The sequence below is a fragment of the Pantherophis guttatus genome, chromosome 2 (genome assembly GCF_059756535.1).
Source record: "Pantherophis guttatus breed Tessera chromosome 2, ASM5975653v1, whole genome shotgun sequence".
In the NCBI taxonomy this organism is placed as follows: Eukaryota; Metazoa; Chordata; class Lepidosauria; order Squamata; family Colubridae; genus Pantherophis; species Pantherophis guttatus.
In genome coordinates, this window is record NC_142064.1 from 244143617 (window position 1) to 244164194 (window position 20578).

Here is a 20578-nt window from a genome sequence, read left to right on the forward strand (position 1 = left end):
GAATGCAAAGAATCCACTGAATTCCCAAGTAATCACATACTTTAATCCAGTGGTTAAATATAACATGCCCACAGTGGTTCTGTGGGCGTGGCTTGGTGGTGGTGGGTAATGTGACTGGGTGGGCGTGGCCAACTTTTTTTTTTTTACTTTGAAAAGCATTTTTTCTACAACCTCTTTGGCCGAAGAGATTGTAGAAAAAATGCTTTTAAAAGCTTCTGCCAATCCCAGCTGAGCTGCACAATCATCAGAGGCTTTTTTTTTACTTTTAAAAGCACTTTTTCGGCCGAAGAGTTTGTAGAAAAAATGCTTTTAAAAGTAAAAAAAACCAGCCTCTGATGATCGCGCGGCTCAGCTGGGCATGGGGGGGGGCGCAGGGATTTTTGCTACCGGTTCTCCGAACCATCCGCCGCCATCACTACTGGATTGGCGATCCGGTCCGAACCGGGACCATTTCACCCCTGCTTTAATCCTACAGTTAGTCTGATTTTCCAATTTTAAAAATCAGTATTACTACCAGAACATACCAGTCATCTCTTACACATACGTTTAATGTATATACGTTAAAATTTTCAAAACCTTCTGTGAATTAGCTCTGCAATGTCCTTCTTGGTAAGATAGTGTTTAGATTCTTAGATTTTTCCAGCTTTCCTTTTAATATGCTATAGGTAAGATAAATACAGATCTGTGGGATTATCCAGAATGGTCTCCTGTAATGTATAACAAACAAGTGTGGGGGAAAAAGCAGAGGAAAGAATTTCAAAAGAGAGAACATCATTATTTACTGCACCACACTAAAAACTACACTTGAGTTACTTTGTGCTTTTCAGAATGAAAACTCATGCCACTGACGGCAAGAACCTGTTGGTAAATCAACCAATAAACGCCAGTTCTGTTAAGAAGAGGAGCTACAGTACATTTCCCAAGGATTTCCTTGTGCATTGCCTTCTGTGAGTCTTGCTGTATAATTTATCTTGAGGGCACGCATGAGGGAATAATGCAAGTAGACAGCTGGCTGGAAAAAAAATAGAAGTGGACTATTAAATGAGAGGACTTAGCATCACAAACACAATGTCCTTCACCTGCTTTTTGTTTTGTTGTACTTATTTAGCTCACATAGTACTCATTACCTGGTACTTATTTTAATTGCAACCCATATGAAGTGTCTTTCTGGCATACGGTGCCAAAGGCCTATGAGAAAACAAATAAACAGGATTGCTTTTTTAAAAATACCAGTATTAAGAAGTCTGTATGGATGGTGCTTTATGAGAATGAGATGCAGAAGAGGTGCAACATCTAACAATGAGACTGGGGTTATTGTTCTGCACTAGGCGCACAATATTGAATGTGAGTGAGAAAAGGGGAGCAGATGATACGGGCATGGTGATTTCACAATGCAAATGCTGAAGTGTGCATGGTTGTGGCCTATGATGTCATGACATAAATACCTAATTATGTTCCTTGGTCTGATGACATTTGATGATAATTTGCAGATGATGCTAAACTGGTAGGAATAGCCAACACCCTAGAAGACGAACTCGGGATCCAAAAAGACGCTGACGAACTTGAACAATGGGCCCTATCCAGCAAAATGAATTTTAATGTGGAGGAAAGCAAGGTTTTACACCTAGGTAGGAAAAATCAAAAGTATAAGTACAGATGAGGCGAGACTTGGCTCAAAAACAGTAACTATGAGAGGGACCTTGGAGTCCTACTGGATGATCACTTAAATATGAGCCAACAGTGTGCAGCAGCAGCCAAAAAAACTAATACAATCCTGGGTTGTATAAATAGAGGCATAGAATCAAATTAGTGCCGCTTTACAAATTTATTAGTAAGATCACACCTGAAATACTGCAACCAATTTTGGTCACCATACTACAAAAAAAGATGTTGAGACTTTGAAAAAAGTTTAGAGAATAGCATTGAAGATGATCGAAGACCTGGAGACCTAACCATATAAAGAACGGCTGCAGGTTTTGGGACTGACTAATCTAAAGAAAAGAAGAATTAGGAGCGACATGATAGCAGTATTCCAGTATTTGAGGGGCTACCACAAAGAAGACAGGGTCAAATTATTCTCCAGAGGGCAAAACAAGAAACAATGGTTGGAAACCAATGAAAGAGAGAAGCAACCTGGAATTAAGGAGAAACTTCCTAATAGTGAGGACAATTAACCAGGGGAACAGCTTACCTTCAGAAATCATGGGTGCTCCATCACTGGAGGTTTTTAAGAGGAGACTAGACAGCAGTGGTGGGATTCAAATTTTTTTACTACTGGTTATATGGCCATGGCTTGGTGGGTGTGGCATGGCTTGGTGGGTATGGCAGGGGAAGGATACTGTAAAATTCCCATTCCCTCCCCACTCCAAGGGGGAAATGCAAAATCCTCATTTCTTCCCAATCAGCTGGGACTCGGGAGGCAGAGAATAGATGGGCGCGGGGCCAGTCAGAGGTGGTATTTACGGATCTCCAAACTACTCAAAATTTCCGCTACTGGTTCTCCAGAACTGGACAGAACCTGCTGAATACCACCTCTGCTAGACAGTCACTTGTCTGAAATGGTATAGGTCAGTGATGGTTAACCTTTTCGGCACCAAATGCCAAAACTGGAGTGAGTGCACACACCGGAGCACCAGAACCCAGAAAAAAACTGGGCAGTGTGCATGCACGCTGGATCAGCTGTCCGGTGCGCATGCATGCGACAGAACCCGGAAAAGCAGCTGGCGATGGCACGCATGCCCACAGAGAGGGCTCTCCGTGCCACCTCTGGCACGCGTGCCATAGGTTCGCCATCACGGGTATAGGTTCTCCTGTTTGAACAGGAGGCTGGACTAGAAGACCTCCAAGGTTTCTTCCAGCTCTATTCTATTCTAATTGACATCATTGCAGTGCCTAATTAGTTTAGTTTAGTTTAGTTTATTTGATTTATATACTGCCCTCCTCCCGAAGGACTCAGGGCAGTGAACAGCCACAAGATAAAAACACATAAATACAAAATTTAAAAACAGAATAAAACCGAATTAAACAATTTGGCCGAAGACAGATTTAAAACACCCCAATAAATTAAAAACGAATTAAAATTTGCGTTTTAAAAAGGAAAAAAAAGGGAAAAATTCTGACACCATGGCAGTTTATTCCAGGTAATTAGCTAGTCAATGCACCCATTTTTACTATACAGGGAGTCCTTGACTTATGACCACAATTGAGCCCAAAATTTATGTTGCTAAGTGAGACAGTTGTTAAGAGACTTTTGCTCCATTTTACAACCTTTCTTGCCCCAATTGTTAAATGAATCACTTCAGTTGTTAAGAGTCACACAGTTGTTCAGTGAATCTGACTTCTGCGTTGACTTTGCTTATCAGAAAGTCACAAAAGGTGATCACATGACCCCTCACATGAGTCAGTGGCCAAGTGGCTGAATTTTGATCATGTGACCATGGGGATGCTGCAAAGGTTGAAGGTCATAAGTCCAAGGGTGGGATTCAAAAATGTTAGCACGGGGTTCTCTGCCCGGTTGCTGGGTGGGCATGGTCATGGTGGGCATGGCCTAGTCGGCCTCCTGCACTATGTGAGGGGGGGATTTTTGCACTCCCTGCCCTCCAGAGGCTTTATTCGAGCCTCCGGGAGGGCAAAAACAGCCTCCCCAGGCTCCGGAGGCCCTCTAGAGGCTGGAAAAGGGCCCAAACTTCCAGTAGGCCCATTTTTCGTCCTCCCCAAGCCTCTGCATGCACTTACCTTCATCCAAAACGGGCCGCATGGGGACTCCTGGGAGGGGTGGGGTGAGTGGGGCTAGCCAAGAGTGAAATTTGGGGGTTCTCCAAACTGCACAGAATCTTAGCTAAAGGTTCCCCTGAAACCCTCTGAACCCCCAGCAGCCCACCCCTGCATAAGTCCCTTTTTTTCAGTGTCATTGTAAGTTCTAACTGTCACTAAATGAATTGTTGTAACTCAAGGGTTACCAGTATTTGTCCACGAGAGGTTGCAATAACATGAATGAAACCAGTGACAAGGAACACTTTTTAGTATTTCAAATAATTTTTCCCAACTTTTCCTTGAGGTGTTAGGAAACAGAGAACCTTCAACATGCAGAGTATCTGCTGTAGTCATTTACCACAGCTTGACTCATACAAAGAACCAAAATTTGAATGAAGGAATGACAAATGAGGAGAATGCCTTCCAAGTAAACATAATTATCAGGAATATCCAGATATGACACATTCGAAGATGCAGCTTCCTAAAAACATATGTTCTACAAACAGAATGACAAATTTATAGCATAAAGCTGCTTCCTCCACCCCCTTTTCTTTTTAAAAAAATTCTTACCATTTTGGAAAGAGAGACCAATTGCTTGAGCTCAGGGAATATGTTTATTCTGGTACTCCCGGGCAGAGGAAGACTGAAATCTCTGAAGCGTGAAATAAGGTTTTGGTAACGAAGGAAAAACAGCACTGGCTCTTCCCAAATTTTCTTTAATACTACCATGAATAGTTCTGTCTCATGACTTCTGCATATTAATCTTTGGTAATTAAATAGATAACTAAGATAAGATAAGATAGATAACTTCAGTCTTTGATAATTAAATAGATAAATAAGGAGGATGGTTGCTGAAAAAATAAAGAAAATTTAATAACAGCAGACTTCAACTCTCCAGCCCCAGACAGAGTGAATGCCCTTCATTGGGGTGAATGCCCTTATTTATTGCAGAAGGCAGCTTGCTACACAGCTAAGCAGGCTGGATTTTTTATGAAAACACTACAGAACACTACTTTATGTATATTCCTGATGCAATAGAGAGGGATACGCATACACAGACACACACATCTGCTTCTCTTGCATATTCCACTGGAAACATGTCATTATCATCATCATCATCATTTTAGCCATTGTCTGTCCACTGCAGGATGAAGGCCTCTTCCACATGTTTCCAACCAATGCAATCCTGAGCCGAAAACATTTATTTATGCATGTGGATATGCTGAGAAAAGGCAAATGGAAGAATAAACATTGGCATCACTTTAAGACAAAAAGAAAAAGAAAAAGATGGAAAGATCTTCCTCTTTCAATAAAATATAGCACAAGGGAAGTGGGAAAGCCATTTTCATTTTATTTTTAATTATTTATATCTCACAGAAATGTGACTCCTTACATTTGTGTGTTTGGGGAGTGCAAATGATCATTTCCTTCCAAACAAAACCCTTTTGGGACCCAGAAATATTTTTGAAAAGCTAAAAGTTGGCACCATTTAGGCCTCCCCACCCATCTTAATTTTAAACTTCTTTCGAAGAACAACAATTTGACAATGTTGTGCTTCAAGAGTTAAGTGGTTCACTGCTGAGACATGGTTCCAGAGACAAGCTTTTCCAATAGGCATTCTTCTTGCAGAAATCGCTACTTGCGCCATGTTTTTAAAATGGCATAAATGCATTGAACCAAAATGTTGCCTATGATGAGCCCTCAAAGGCACTGAATATCACAATAGAAGCAGGCCCTGAATAATGGTTACAGGGATTAAGTATATCTAGTTTAATGAAAAGAAGGACTAGAGGTGACATGATAGCAGTGTTCCAATAGTTGAGGGACTACAACAAGAAAGAGGGGGTTAACCTGTTCTCCAAAGCACCTGAAGGCAGGAGAAGAAGCAATGGATGGAAACTAATCTGTCTCTCTCTCCCCTCTCTCCCCCACTGTGTGTGTGTGTGTGTGTGTGTGTGTGTGTGTGTGTGAGAGAGAGAGAGAGAGAGAGAGAGAGAGAGAGAGAAGGATTTGCATGCCTCTGTGGGCCCTGCTGTGTCCCAGACAAACTATATCATTAGCTAAACTAAATGAAGCAATGGAATGGGTGGCCGCTGGGACCTTATTATATCAGAAAACAAATGGAAAACATTATTAATAGGTTTCTCCCAAAACTTACTTTGATTGTGCTGACAACTGGATAATTTTGAAGCAAAATATTTATTTTTCTTGTGTGGGATTCCTGTTGTCTAGATCTGTGATTTTTGCATAAATAGGGTTTTGTTTGTTTTTTTACCACTACAAAATTCTCCGGCGCTTTCATGGACTAGTGAATACATTAGAATTTGAGAACATGTCAAGGACACTATTGAGAGAATGGTTACTGGCATTTGGTATTGCCTTTTACAAAATAGCTCTATGTTGGACTGAACATAATAGAAAGCAAGGATTAACTGCTAAATAAATAACATTACCTACCAGCCTCCTACAGACTTCTAGAGAGGCTCCTAGAGACTCCTAGAGAGGTTCTGGAGGCTGGGGACAGCAAAAAATATCACTTCCTGCCCCACCGAGAGTTGGGAAATGGGCCCTTTCAGCCTCCGTAGGGCCTCCAAGGAAGTGGGAAAGGTTGTTTTCAACCTTCCCAGATACACAGAGAGGATCTGGAATCAGGTTAGAAAGAAAAATGGGCCTACCAGGCCATCATGTGCCAAGAGCGGGGGTGGGTGGGGTTGTGTGCACATGCGCGTGGGCACGTGCATGCGCGACTCTCCCCCCGCCCCCCCTCTCCTGGCACGCGATGGCAAAAAGGTTAGCCATCACTGGTATAGAGTCTACTGCTCAAGCAAGAGTTGAGCTGCAGTTGAATGGAGTCTTTCCCTCAATTCCCCTCATTCAGGTCTAGTACCTTAAGTACTACACTACATTTCCAGGAAGCATAGGAATATAATGAGATTATTCAGGTGAATTGTTTTCCATAAAATAATTTGTTTTTAATCCATGCTATTTCAAGTGGTGAGGATGATTTATAGCTTCACTTTTTGTAATTTAACAATATTTGGCCATCATATATTAAAGACTTTACCAATATTAATCATTTCTTTTTCAAGTGATAGACTGATTAATTGGTATTTTTTGCATTTATATTACCAAAGCTTGAATAAACAAAATATAGGGTAAATTATAATTCAGCCGCAAGCATCCATGTTTCTTTTCTTTTTGCGCCTTTTTTTTTGTTAATCAATGTAGAATAAAAGAATTTTAAAATAATCTCTACTTTCCTGAGATGTTTTTCTTGATATCTAAGAGTATATCATTGTAGTTTCATTATACAAGTAGTCTTCAATTTATGGCCGCAATTGGGACCGGATTTCCAGGCATAAGTCATTACAGTTGCAAGTTGAATGATCCACATAACCCAATCCAATTTTATGACATTTTTTGTCGAGGTGGTTAAGCAAATCATTTTGATAGTTAAGTGAATCTGCAGTTATTAAGCAAGCACCACAGTCGTAAGCCCGAACACATTCTTCTGAATGAGCGGTTTTTGCCAGAAACTGCCAAAAAAAATAAATAAATCACAAATTGTGGTCACGAGACCATGGGACATTGTAAGTTGCTGTAAAGGCAAACCAGTTGCCAGGTAACTGGTGAAATTCAGTCACCTGACCACAGGGGTGGTCGTGCCAGGGGATGTTCTCAGCCCATCATAATTTCAAATTGGTCATTAAGTGTATGATTTTTATTGTTGTTATTATTATTAAAAAATAAAGAGGAAAATGACAATTCAAAACTCTAGCTATGAACAACATTAGCATCAGCAGTTAAAATAGCCGCTTTCTTGTTAAGCAAATCGTTCCATTAGTCCAATTAAAACTTGAGCCTTAATCACATGCAGTATGAATAGTCTAATTTTCCATTTCCAAGATTGTCATCTTTCTTACTAAAAGTAGGGGCAGCTTTTGTTTGAAAGATTGGGATTAATTTCCGTTTCAAAGTCTGAGTGCTAATATTTACCTTCAATCATATCAAGGAAAGATTGTCAAAGGGAAGGTACACATCTGTAACTTTAAAAAGTGCGTAGAGAACAAAACTTGATGAAGTTTTAAGCAATTATGAATGCCTGTGGGGTTTTTTTTTTCCTTCTGACCTTTCTTCCCTGTTTTCATTTTAATCCTGGGGGAAAATTTTTTTCCATTAGTCTAAATCCTGAGTCAAAATGGAACTGTGGCAATGCTCCAAGGAGGTACCCCTAACGTTATGCTATAGTGTATTTCTAATTGAGCCTTTCAGATGGGGATATGTAATCCTGGATTACATGATGACATTAATGCGTCTCATCCTGCTTTCTTTTTAAGGCAGACATTTGCCAATAATTAAAGATGATGCCCTTGAAACCAGGAGAACAGTATCCCTGTAGGCCATGAAGCATGGCTAAAAAACTATCCCATTGACAGAATCTCTCCTCCTTTTCCTCCTTCTCTTTCTCCTCCTGCTCCTGTTTCTCCTCTCCCTCTTCCTCCTCCCTCTTTTTCTTCTTCCTCTCTTTCTCCTTCTCCTTCTCCCTTGGAAAACATTTAAAATATAGATAATATGTCTGACATATTACTCTGGTATTTTACTCTCACTGCCAGGACTTGTCATCCACAACTTGACGGTGCCTTAAGTACTAACTATGCTACTGCAATTACAAATATGTGAGGTTCTAATTGTACATACCTTCTCCTTCCCCTTCTTCTTCTCCTTCTTCTCCCTTGGAAAAGGTTTAAACTATAGGTACTCCTGTAAGGAAAACCAACATGTAATGTTCAAGCAGAACTCCAAATATAGCCAGAAACCCCAAATATAGCTGCTAATTATTTGCAGGGCATGCCATTAACCTCAATTAACACCTTCACCATTACTAAATTATGAAAGCACGGAAATAATTGTAACCACAGAATTTTGCATAACTTTGGCTACTGAAAATACAGTGAACATGGATTGTAGGAGAAGACTTTTTAATATCATCAGGGTCATACAAAAAGTCAAGATGCCAGCTACCGCTTAATCCACACAAATCCACACAAAAGGCAGAGCTTAAATCAAGCTTTATAGATTCCCATCTTGACTCCTTTTTTTAAGTCAAGATATTAAATCCTTACAAATTTAATAATTCTGAATGCTGAATTATTCCTTATGCTGGAAAGATGTTTTAAGAGTAATCATGCAGGTGGAACAGGGGCTAAATTCACCAACAGATTCACCTCCATGTTGATACAGACACTTGTGTTAGAAGGAAAACATTTTCTGGGCAACTGATCAGTTTGCAGGTTCAGCAATAACTATATGGATAAATTGTGTGGCCTAATCCATAATTGCAACCCAACATTTCTACCAAGTTAAATTGGGAACTGAAATAGCGATGGTAGGCTACACTTGCAACTTTCCAAAATGCACTGCATGGTGCAAGCATTTACTGGATAGAACAATTTGTCTCTGGAGATGGATAAAATATAGGATGGCATTTACAACAAACCCAAGCAGTTTTACAGTATCTTATAAAAATGCTTTATAGAGAACTGTCATCAGAGGAAGCACTATTTCAGACAAAGTATCTGATGTCTGAATTTCCCCTTCCCCTTGAGGCTAGAAGAGATCATAAAGAGATCCATGATTTGGAAAGTTCATAAAAGGAATTATAAATTGATTCATAGTTAATGGAGATCTCCAGTGAAGAGAGGCTGAGAATTAGATAACGTTCTACTTTTAGATCTCAGTTATATAACTTCAATGTAATCCTGACTGACCTTGGAATCATAGAATGTAGAGGTCATCTAATCCAACCATCTGTTTAGTGCAGAATCCACTAAAGTATCGTGTTTCTCTGAAAACACGACCCACCCCAATAATAAGCCCAACTCTAATTTTGGGGGGGGCTAATATTACCCCTGCCTCAAAAATAAGTCTGGCGGGATGGGTGTGGCCAGCACGAGTGGTGGCGTCCAGCTGCAGCTGCAGCCCACTGGCCCCTTGGGACAGCGCAAATACTGCTTTTGCCCTTCTCTTTCTGGGCGCAGAGCTTCTGCTTGTTGGGCTGCTTCCCTGAAGCCGGTAGCTCTGCTGCCAGCTGCTTTGCTATTTCCCTCTTTTTGGGAGGCTCGCGAGAGGCTTTTTGGCAAATGGGAAAAAAATGGGGAAGGGGGTTTCCTGCCTGTCATCATGTCTGTCATCCATTCCTCAAGCTCAGCATAGACTGAGGGAAGGATGACAGGCAGGAAAATCCCCCTCCCCATTTTCCTCCCGTTCACCAAAAAGCCTCCATTCCGAACACTGAAGGTTCGGAATGGAGGCGACAGTGTGTCCACGATGCATCCAGCTCACCAAGTCTGGCCTGCTGCACCTCAAAAAAAGTAAGACCGCCCCAAAAATAAGCCCAAGTTCTTATTTTCAAGTCTAAAAGAAAATAAGACTCAGTCTTATTTTCTGAGAAACATGGTATCTCTTAAAAGATGACTATCTAGCTTCTGTTTAAAAACCTCTAATAAAGGAAAACAGACCAAGACAACAACAGGTTCCACTGGTTGACAGCTCTAATAGTATGGATGTTCCTCCTCCTCTACAACAGTCATAAGGACTTTTTCAGCCATTGTATAGAACAGTCAGGCAGAAGACTGGCCCCTCCATGAACACCAACTAGCAATCTGAAGACACAATGAAAACTCCTTAAAACCACAACATCAAATTCCTCCCCCTACCCCCCACCCCTAAATGCTAGGGAATTCTTGGACACTTGGCATTCAGACAAATCAGCTATCAATAGACACATAGATATAAATCATATTTATAAACCATAAAAAGAAACAGTAAAAATGCTAAGAAAGAAGCAAAAAGACCCAGAACATATCTTCTCCAGCAATCAACACCCAGATAAGCAAGGCTTAACGTTAGGCAAATAATCAAGCAGAAAACAATGTTCTAATCAAGGGACTTGATTATAGAAAATCATACCCTCACTCCACACTGGCAGGGCAAGCTACTGTATAATAAATAATAGGGAGCAAACCCCATACTTGGCAGCATTATTACCTAATCAGGCAATGAAACATATGCAAACAAATGACCAAGCTCAGAGGGCACCAAGGAGTTCATAGAGTATTTTTTTTCCATTGCTCCTAATTTGTTACTGTCCTTTTTTTAAAATATTGGTGCTCAGAATTGGACATAATATTCCAAATGTGTTCTGACCAGGGTAGAATACAATGAGACAATTACTTGCTGTGATCTGGACTGTATGTTCCTGTTAACATACCCAAATGTAGCATTTGCTTTTCACCGTTGTCCCTTCCAATTTTGAGTCATCCGCAAACTTGATGAGGGTCTCCTCAAAAGCTCAATTCAAGTCATAAATGAAAATATTGAACAGCACAGGATCCAGGACAAAACCAGATAGCATTCCATTAATAAGCAGTCTTTCATCCAACCAACCATGAATCAGGCTAACAGTAGCATTATCTTATTTTACCATAAATTATGAAAAATATTCTGAGGTACCATCAAAGATTTTCTGAGGTCTAAGAAACCATGTTATGATATTCCTCTGAATTTAGTAACTCCGTCAAAGAAAGAGATCAACTTAGTTTTCTTGTGACAAATTGAAGCTGGCTCCACTTAATGTCAGTATGCTTATCCCAGGATTTACAAACTTGTTGCAAAAATAAGATGTGGTAGTAATGTATGCTGCATTGAATGACTCGGAGGAAAGGGATAATGCAAATCTGGCCAATAATGAGCTATGTGTTTATTTATTGGTTCAATTTATATGCTGCCCTTCTCCGGAGACTCAGGGCGGCTTACAATGCGTTAAGCAATAGCCTTCATACTTTTATATATACCTGCTTAGTAGGGCTTTCAGCCCCCCCTAAGCGGTGTTCTTTTTTATACAAAGTCAGCTTATTGCCCACACGATCCGGGTCCTCATTTTACCTACCTCGAAAGGATGGAAGGCTGAGTCAACCTTGAGCCTGGTGAGATTTGAATTTGCAGTAATTGCAGGCAGCTGGTGCTACTTAACAGCACTTTAGTCTGCTGTACCACCAAGGCTCTTCTCCTTGTGTTAGTGACTATTATCAACTGTTCTTGTTTTAACATAATAAGTTAGGGAATATTACTCACTAGAAAAATATGTCAAGTACAATGTAAAATATTCCTCATCACCATATGGGATTTATAGTTTAATTCAACTTTAATGATTTCTCTATGTCACAGTCAAAGGCAGATGCTTCCAGAATTAGGTTACTTCCTTTCCAGTGATAATAGTAGCAGCATAACAGCAGTAGTAATATACCTGGTGGAACACTGTGATCTAATTTTCATGCCAAAAAATCCCCAAACAAACAAGAAACTCCCCTTATTTCCCCAAATTAATGTGGAGAACACAATAAAAATATTCAGCAACGACAGGTGTTAAACTATCTGAATCACTGGATTGCTTCACTACAAAAATTCTTGCTGATTTCACTTCCAGCATTTTGGAGAGCTGGATGTGGCCATAATCATTCCTTAAAAAGAAAAGAAGTGTTGTTGTTCAGTCGCTAAGTGATGTCCGACCTCTTCATGATGCATGGACCACACATACCACCACCACCATCTCATCCTCCACTCCTCCTGAAGTTTGCCCAATTCATGTTCATTGCGTTAATGACACTATCTAACCATCTCATCATCTGCCTTCCCCTTCTCCTTTTGCCTTCAATCTTTCCCAACATCAGGGTCCTTTCCAATGAGCCTGCTCTTCTCCTTAGGTAGCTAAAATATTTGAGCTTCAACTTCAGTATCTGTCCTTCCAAAGAACAGTCAGGGTTGATTTCCTTTAGGATTGACTGATATGGTCTCTTTGCAGTCTTCTCCAACACCACAATTAGTTCTTCGGTGCTCGGTTTTCCTTATGGTCCAAATCTCACAGCTATAAATTACTGCTAGGAAAAAAGTATATGTCTAACTTCTGAATCAACCAAAATAATCACCTATTTTTCCCCAATGTCCAATGATGGATATGGCATAAGAAGAAGAAGAATGTATTTATGCCAGTTGCATTGTCCCGGGATTACGTGATCACCATTTGTAACCTTGCCAATTGGCTTTCGACAAGCAAAGTCAATGGGGGGAGCCAGATTCATTTAACAACCTCATGATTCACGTAACAATGGCAGTGATTCACTTAACAACTCTGGCACAAAATGAGGCACCATTCTCCTAACAGCTGCCTTGCTTTGCAACAAAAAATTTGGGCTCAATTGTGGTTGTAAATTGGGGACTATCTATACAACTTTCTTGGACTCTCCCCAAATCTATCTTTGTGAAAAATGCCAGAGTGAAACTAGGTCTCTTTCCCACAAAAAGAGAGGAGCAAGTAAAGATAGTCCGGCAGCCGGAGGTTCAAAATGGGTTCATGATCCCATTGAAAGATGCCCCCGGAAAACAAAGACTGGAAGAGAAAATTACTGACAGCAAAAGTTGGGGGACAAAGTACAGATTTCTTCAGTACTTGACAGCTGGCAGAGAAACTTCTAGCTGAGGGAAAGGAAACCTGGCTCTATTTTATCTCAATTCATCTTCCTATTATTGCAGATATGCACTAATAAATATCTGAGTTTTGGGAAGAAGCACATGCTGCTTTCTCTCACCACCGCTGTAATTATCTTGCCCACCGCCACAATGTAATAGAATGTGATATAGACCATAATTATCTGTATAGTGTGAGATCCCAAAATAAACACCAGGCAAGTTCTTAGAGAAAGTTTACACTCTTTTAAAACCTCCCATGTAAACATTGCGGGGAAGCAATGCTTTTAAGTAGTAATGTCTTAGCAGTCCATTTTGCAAACTATTTGTTTGTACAGGCTAAAATACCAAACAACTTCTGTTTGGTATTTTAGACTAGACCAGCAGTGTCTGCCTTCAGATATTAATGTAACTGGTGTATATGTACATGCATGTACACAGTACACACATATCAGTGGTGGGTAGCTCCCAGTTCGCACCGGTTCGCACCGGTAATAACATTGGCTGGCCATGCCCCCGAACCGGTCCCTGGCCCAGTCACCGCTCGCTTACCCCACCCACCTCATCAGAGGCTTTTTTTTTTTACTTTTAAAAGCATTTTTTCTACAACCTCTTCAGCCGAAAAAATGCTTTTAAAAGTAAAAAAAAAAAAAAAGCCTCTGATGATCGTGCGGCTCAGCTGGGATCGTCAGAGGCTTCTAAAAGCATTTTTTTCTGCAACCTCTTCGCCTTAAAAAGCCTCTGGTGATCCCAACTGAGTTGCCTGATCGTCAGAGGCTTCTAAAAGCATTTTAGAAGCCTCTGCAACCTCTTAAGGTTGTAGAAAAAATGCTTTTAAAAGTAAAAAAAAAAAAAATTGGCCACGTCCACCCAGTCACATTACCCCCCACCAAGCCACACCCATAAAATAAGCCACGCCCACAGAACCAGTAGTAAAAAAAATTAGAACCCATCCCTGACACATATCTATCACAAAATTCTCTTTTGGATCAAGCATAAAGGGAAGTAAAGGAGTAAAAAAAATATTAACCCCAAAATTAAAAGATACGAGATTAAAATATATATATAACTAAAGCTATATGCCGATATTTCTCTTTTGTCTTTGAAGTAATCTTTCATTCTCTCACAGTCACATACTGATGTATATATTGCCTTTTTGTTCTTTAAACATTGTTCAACTTCATTTGGCGTTGTGTTTAAACCATAATAATTCAGTTTATTCTTGACCCTATATTTATTTATGTATGATACAAGGACTCTGGGTGGCTTACAATATGCTAAAAAGGGGGGAAGTACTACAATACAATTAAAATTAGAAGGTTTAAATGGAGACGCTAAAAATCAAGATGATGAGCAGGCTGGGAGAGGAAAACCTTCTCTACCCATTTATTTTAATTATAAACAAGCCATAACTGCCTTGTTCAGATGTAATATTTAACTATGCTTTATAATGGTTGAGAAACTCCTAGTTCACTGACTTAGTATTCCAGCCTTCCCACCATAGGCATGTCCCTTTCAGCACAAAACCTTCAGGGATAGGATTAGTGAATTTAGTGTAATACAACATATTATTCTTTTTTTCCAAACACATTCCCTAGGCACTGCTATTTTCATTTATTTATTTATTTTATTTAAAGAACTGGTCTGTTTGCCTTGCTCACCCGTGATTCAAGGCAGCTCACAAGCCCTAGGCAGCTCTTTTTAATAAAAAGAACAAAATAAAAAGAGAACAAAATCTTTCCACCAGGCCAGGGATGGGTTCTAGTTACCTCCACTACCGGTTCGCAACGGGAGTGCGCGCACTTCTGCACATGTGCAGATCATTCATGATGATATCCAGGTGGGTGGGTGGAACCTTCTGCCACCATTACTACTGGTTCGCAAGAACCAGACCAAATCGGGAGCAACCCACCACTGCACCAGGCCAACCATGCTATTGATCCCTGGCTCAACTTCCATCCTGGTCCAGTTCTGGAGTTCTGAACCTTCCAGAAGGCTAAAGCATTAGCCTTCATGGATTCATGAATCTCCTGTGGGAGGTTTTTCCATAGGCCTGGGACAGCTAACAAGAAGGTGCACCTCCAAGATTTCATAAAATCATAGGAAATGACCTGAGGCTTCTTCACCTTATCTCTCTCTCTCTTTCTCCCTCTCCCTCTCTCTCCCCCATCTCTCCCTCCCTCCCTCCCTCCCTCCCTCCCTCCCTTCCTTCCTTCCTTCCTCCCTCCAATTTATTTAGCCATCTGAACACTTACAAGACCGTCTTCTGGCTTAGGACCCGGCTACTTACAAGACCATCTTCTGCCACCAGTAGCCTCTCACTGACTAGTACGCTCCCACAGAGAGGGCCTCCTCAGGGTGCCGTCGGCCAGACAATACTGGTTGGCGGCCCCCAGGGGGAGAGTATTCTCTGTGGGGGCACCTACCCTCTGGAACGAGTTGCCCCCAGAGATATGGCGGATCCCTGACCTTTGTGCTTTCCGAACTGCCCTAAAGACGTTTTTGTTTCATCAAGCCGGGCTGGCCTGACCTACTCTTTTTTTGAAAAGAATTGTTTTTAAAAAATTAGGGGTTTTAATATAGGGTTTTTAACTATGGGCCAAATTGATTTAATTGGATTTTAATATTGTTTTAAATTTTGTATCTGTGTATTTTATTTCCTGGCTGTTCACCACCCCGAGTCCCTCGGGAGAGGGGCGGTATATAAATATAATAAACTATAACTATAACACAGGGTAATTTTAGGAAGCTTACAATATTTTAAAAAATGAAACTATATAAATAAAATACTACAAAAGTATAAAAATAGAAAATACAACAGCTAAAAGATGGAGATGGAGGGAATAGGATGAGCAGGGGAGGTGAGACCTGATATTAACTCACCCTCAACAAGAAATCCCTCCTTTGGAGCACCAAAACAGCTGGCAGAGCCAGGTCTTTAGGCTCTTATGGAAGGTCAGGAGGGGCAGAGCGGACCTCACTCGGGGGGGGGGGGGGCTGGCAAGATGTTCCAAAGGGCAGGCACAATGGCAGAGAAGGCTCTTCTGGATTCCACCAGCTGGTATACTTTGGGCGATGGAGTCCGCAGCATGCCTCCTCTGCCAGCACAGGTGGGAGAGGCCAATCCCAGTGGGTTGGGCAGATATTTTTTGGGATCCTTTAAATACCTTTGTGCCATTGGCAGACTTTAGAAGTGATAACCAGCCCTTTGAATTGTATCTGGGATGCAATGGGGAGTCAGTGCAGTTCAGCCAAAGTGGTGTAACATGGATCTGGATATACAATACCACTGCATTCTGGATCAGTTGCAGATTCCTGATGGTCTGGAATAAACACAGTGTCAACTCTGAAGCTGGCCTGACTGAGGCCATGTTTGAGGCTTCAGTGTTGCCACAATGGAGATGAGGGTTGGGGGTGGAGGGGTAGAGATAGCTGGAGAGGTTTGTAGCCAAAACAAAATAGTTCCCTCTGGGAACCAAGGACATTCCCACAGTGGCTGGAGAGAGGAGGAGTGAAGTTACCAAGCAACCGGACAGCACTTTGATTGGACCATGTGAATGATTGTCTGGGAAGAGGGGGAACACTTTTACTTTTAATTAAGTGAAAACCGCAGGGATCGTTAGAGTCGGTTTTCACCAGTCCGTGCCAATATGATGCATCCAATAAAACTGTTCTTTAAGGAATCTACCTGCCTTGGAGTTCTGTTTGCTATGGGTATATTACTTGGAATCCTGACACACAGTCTGATACACAGCCATTTTTGCTTGCTTGGACAAATATTTACATGCAGTACCATTTCCTTTTTACCAGCCTTTGCACAACTTTTACTTTTCCATTTGTAGTAAGCATTTTATCATTATTCCAAACTTGCTTTTCTTTTCTTTTTCTTTTTCTTTTTTCTTTTTATTGATAACTCAAACACTCTTCCGGAAGGCGCTGAAGCCCTGGTTCTGGGGACTGGGGAACGTAGAGCAGGATGGAGTCCATTAAATGGCTCATGTGATATGTTGTCATCGGGGTGGGGGGCTTATTATATTATTATTATTTTATATAATAATTATTATATAAATTATATAGTTGTTATTATATAGGTGATTATTCTCTTTTATTAGTTTTATTGTTTTATATATGAGGTTTTTATATTTCTGTAAGCCGCCTTGAGTCTTCCATGTGCAAATAAGCAGCAATATAAATTTCCTAAAATAAAAATAAAACTTGTAATTTGTTCCATTTCCCCTTTCAAAACACTATTATTTTGGTCTTTGAATAATTAATTTTCAGATCTAACCTTCATGTAATCTAACAGTCACTAGGATAATTCAGGTTCTCAAGCCACAACGCTGCATTTTCTGCTACGTTAACTTCAAGTAGTCCTCGGCTTACAATCCTCTGTTTAGTGATCATTCAAAGTTAGAAGGGCACTGAAAACCGATGTCCATTTTTCACACTTGATGATCGTTGCAGCATTCCCGTGGTCACATGGTCAAAATTCCAGCACTCAGCAACTGGCATGTATTTAGGACAGCTGCACTTTCCCTGGGGTCATGTGATCAACTATTTGTAACCATCAGCCACTTTCTGACATGCAAAGTCAATGGGGGGGGATCAGATTTGCTTAAGGACCACACGATTCATTTAACAACTGTGGTTTAAAAGGTCATAAAATGGGGCAAATCTCATTTGACAACTGCCTTGCAATGGAAATTTTGGTCTCAATTGTGGTCATACGTGCACATTCCTGCCCCCAATCTATTCTGTACTTCCTACTTTCTCTTTCTGCAGTCTTTGTACTTTCACTCTAACTTCCTTTCTTCCATGTCTATTTTTCTCAAGATCCCCTCTTGCCTATGCCAAATAATGGTTTGTACCACATACAGAACCTCTCACCACTCTTGTATCCTTCACTAATACTCTCAGGTTTTCATCATAAACAAATCAACAATATTTTTCAGTTTATTCCTTTGCCATGGATACTTATAAATAAATGTATGCCTAAACTATACGGTATATTTGAACAAACGGTTATTTTCCTAAAGAAATTCTCCACTATCTCTCTTGTCATTCATTAATGGGTACCCAAATAGCCCAAATGTTTTTTTGCACTCCAATCTTTTTCCCATTCATTTATTCACAACACATATTAGTATAATTTCCCCAAGATTGCACTTATTCAGAACATTTTTTTTCTCAGTACTGGGAAATGGATCTGCCATTATCCTAATTCACTGAAACATAACTTGCCACTACACAGTACCATACATCTATGGATTTTTATTTTCAAACATAAACATCTAGACATCAAAGGTAGACAGTCAGTCAGACAAACAGACAGACAGGCAGGCAGGCAGACATTCCTTTTAATTTATAATTAAATATATGCATTCACTTCCATGCAAATATCTTTCATTATTCTGGGCTTTGATTATGTAAATATTATATTATGTAAAATGCTCACAGTAAGCTGGAGCTGAGTATTGATTAAATCTATGGAGATAAATAAATAGATAAAATAGCTTAATATGATTGCCTGTATTCTATTGTGTTCTCTCTCTTACTCTCACAAATGCACAAGGTATCTATTTTTTTTTCTTTCTTTCATTTCATTCATGGTGTTTACCATCTCACAATCTTCCATATGCCCAGATTATCACCATGATATTGACTTCTACAACCCAAAATGGCTGTGTCGTAGAATCATAGAATTGGAAAGGTCATTAGAGGTCATCTGTTCCAACCCTCTGTTCAGTACCTATTCCATGAGAGCATCCCTGTCTAATGACCTTCCAGGCTCTGTCTGAAGACCTTTAGCAAAAGATAAACCCATCACATCCAGGGCAGGTTCTATTGTCAGGAAATTCCTCTTGTGATGTCTTGCTTGAACCTGGACCAACAAATTAGGAACATACTACCATATGTGGTGGATGTGCCCTAACATAAAAAAATACTGGTGTAAAATTATGAGATAATTTTGGAAGAAATAACGCAACAAATGATAGAACTTAAACCAGAGTTCTTTTTATTAGGAATATTAGACTTGAGAATAGAAAGAAACTTGCATTATATAATACTACATATATTAATGGCGGTCAGGATTGTACTAGCACAAGATTGGAAATAGAGTAATACACCATCAGAAGAAATAGTGATCCAAAAAATACTTGAATGCGCAGAAATGGACAAAATGACTATTGAAATAAAGGAAAGAGAAGATTCGGACTATTATAAAGTATGGAATAGAATGTATAAGTGGCTACAAAACAGAAACCTAAATAAGAAATAGGAGTTTGAAATAAATATTGACTAGATAATAATTAAAGCTATTAATCACTGTCAAAATTAAATTACAGATTGTGTAAGTATAATGTAAATATTTGTAACTAGTATGGTTAAAATAGTTGTTATAGTTGTTATAAAGGATAGAAAGGCAAAGTAGAAGAACGAATTACAGAAGCAGAATATACATGCTGACCAGGGGTGGGTTCTACTTACCTTTACTCCGGTTCACAGCGGGGTCGTGCGCTTTTCTGCGTATGCGCAGAAGCGTTTTGATGACATCGGGGTTGGTGGGCAGAGCCTCCTGCCAGTTTTACTACCGGTTCTATAGAACTGGGGGCAACCCACCACTGATGCCGACGCTGTAAAAATGCGATATATTGTTGTTTGTCTTGTTTTATCTTGGGTTTTTTTTCCTGTTTTTTCTGTTTTTAAAGGTGAAAAATGTTCAATAAAAAAACTTTTTTTTAAAAAAAGAACCTGGATCAACAGAGAACCCTTCTTCTCTGTGAAACCCTACAGACATTTGGAGATGGCTACATCTCCTCTCAATCATTTTTTTTTAAGTAGATAGGCTAAAAATATACGATCCTTCAGCTGTTCTTCATAGGGTATCTAGACAGTTCACTACCTTGGTAATTCTCTTCTGCACCTGCTTCAGTTTATCATTGTCTTTTTTTTTAAACTGTCTTGTACACAATATTCCCAATGAGCAGAATCAAGTCGAACAATGACTTCCTGTGATCTGGACTCTGTGCTATGGTTAATGCATCCCAAGATAGCTTTTGCATTCTTAGCAGCTGCATCACACTATTGGCACATGCTTAGCTCATAGTTCACAAGGACAACCAGATCCCTTCCATGGATTCTGCTGCCAAGCTAGGCCTCCCCCATCCTGTTCTTGTGTCTTACATTTTTTTCCCTATCTTTGCATTTCTCCCCATCAAATCCCATCCTATTCACTTCCTCCCACTGCTCAAACCTATCTAGATCTTTTCAAACCTCCTCCCTTTCGTTTAAAGTATTAACC

The 20578-nt window shown here is 40.1% G+C and overlaps 1 protein-coding gene and 2 long non-coding RNA genes across 23 annotated transcripts in view; 1 reads left to right on the forward strand and 2 right to left on the reverse strand.

Moving 5' to 3' along the window:
- Positions 1 to 20578, forward strand: part of CADPS (calcium dependent secretion activator) — a 453285-nt gene that overhangs the window by 172551 nt on the left and 260156 nt on the right. The gene's annotated exons all lie outside the window — the stretch shown is intronic.
- LOC132709708 (uncharacterized) lies at positions 4349 to 4878 on the reverse strand. Its single transcript, XR_009620709.1, has 2 exons — positions 4802 to 4878; positions 4349 to 4405 (listed from the first exon to the last, which is right to left on the reverse strand). It is a non-coding gene; the product is annotated as an uncharacterized LOC132709708 (long non-coding RNA).
- On the reverse strand, positions 5102 to 19924 carry LOC117660673 (uncharacterized). The gene is made up of 3 exons (XR_015731681.1): positions 19765 to 19924; positions 8452 to 8514; positions 5102 to 7289 (listed from the first exon to the last, which is right to left on the reverse strand). It is a non-coding gene; the product is annotated as an uncharacterized LOC117660673 (long non-coding RNA).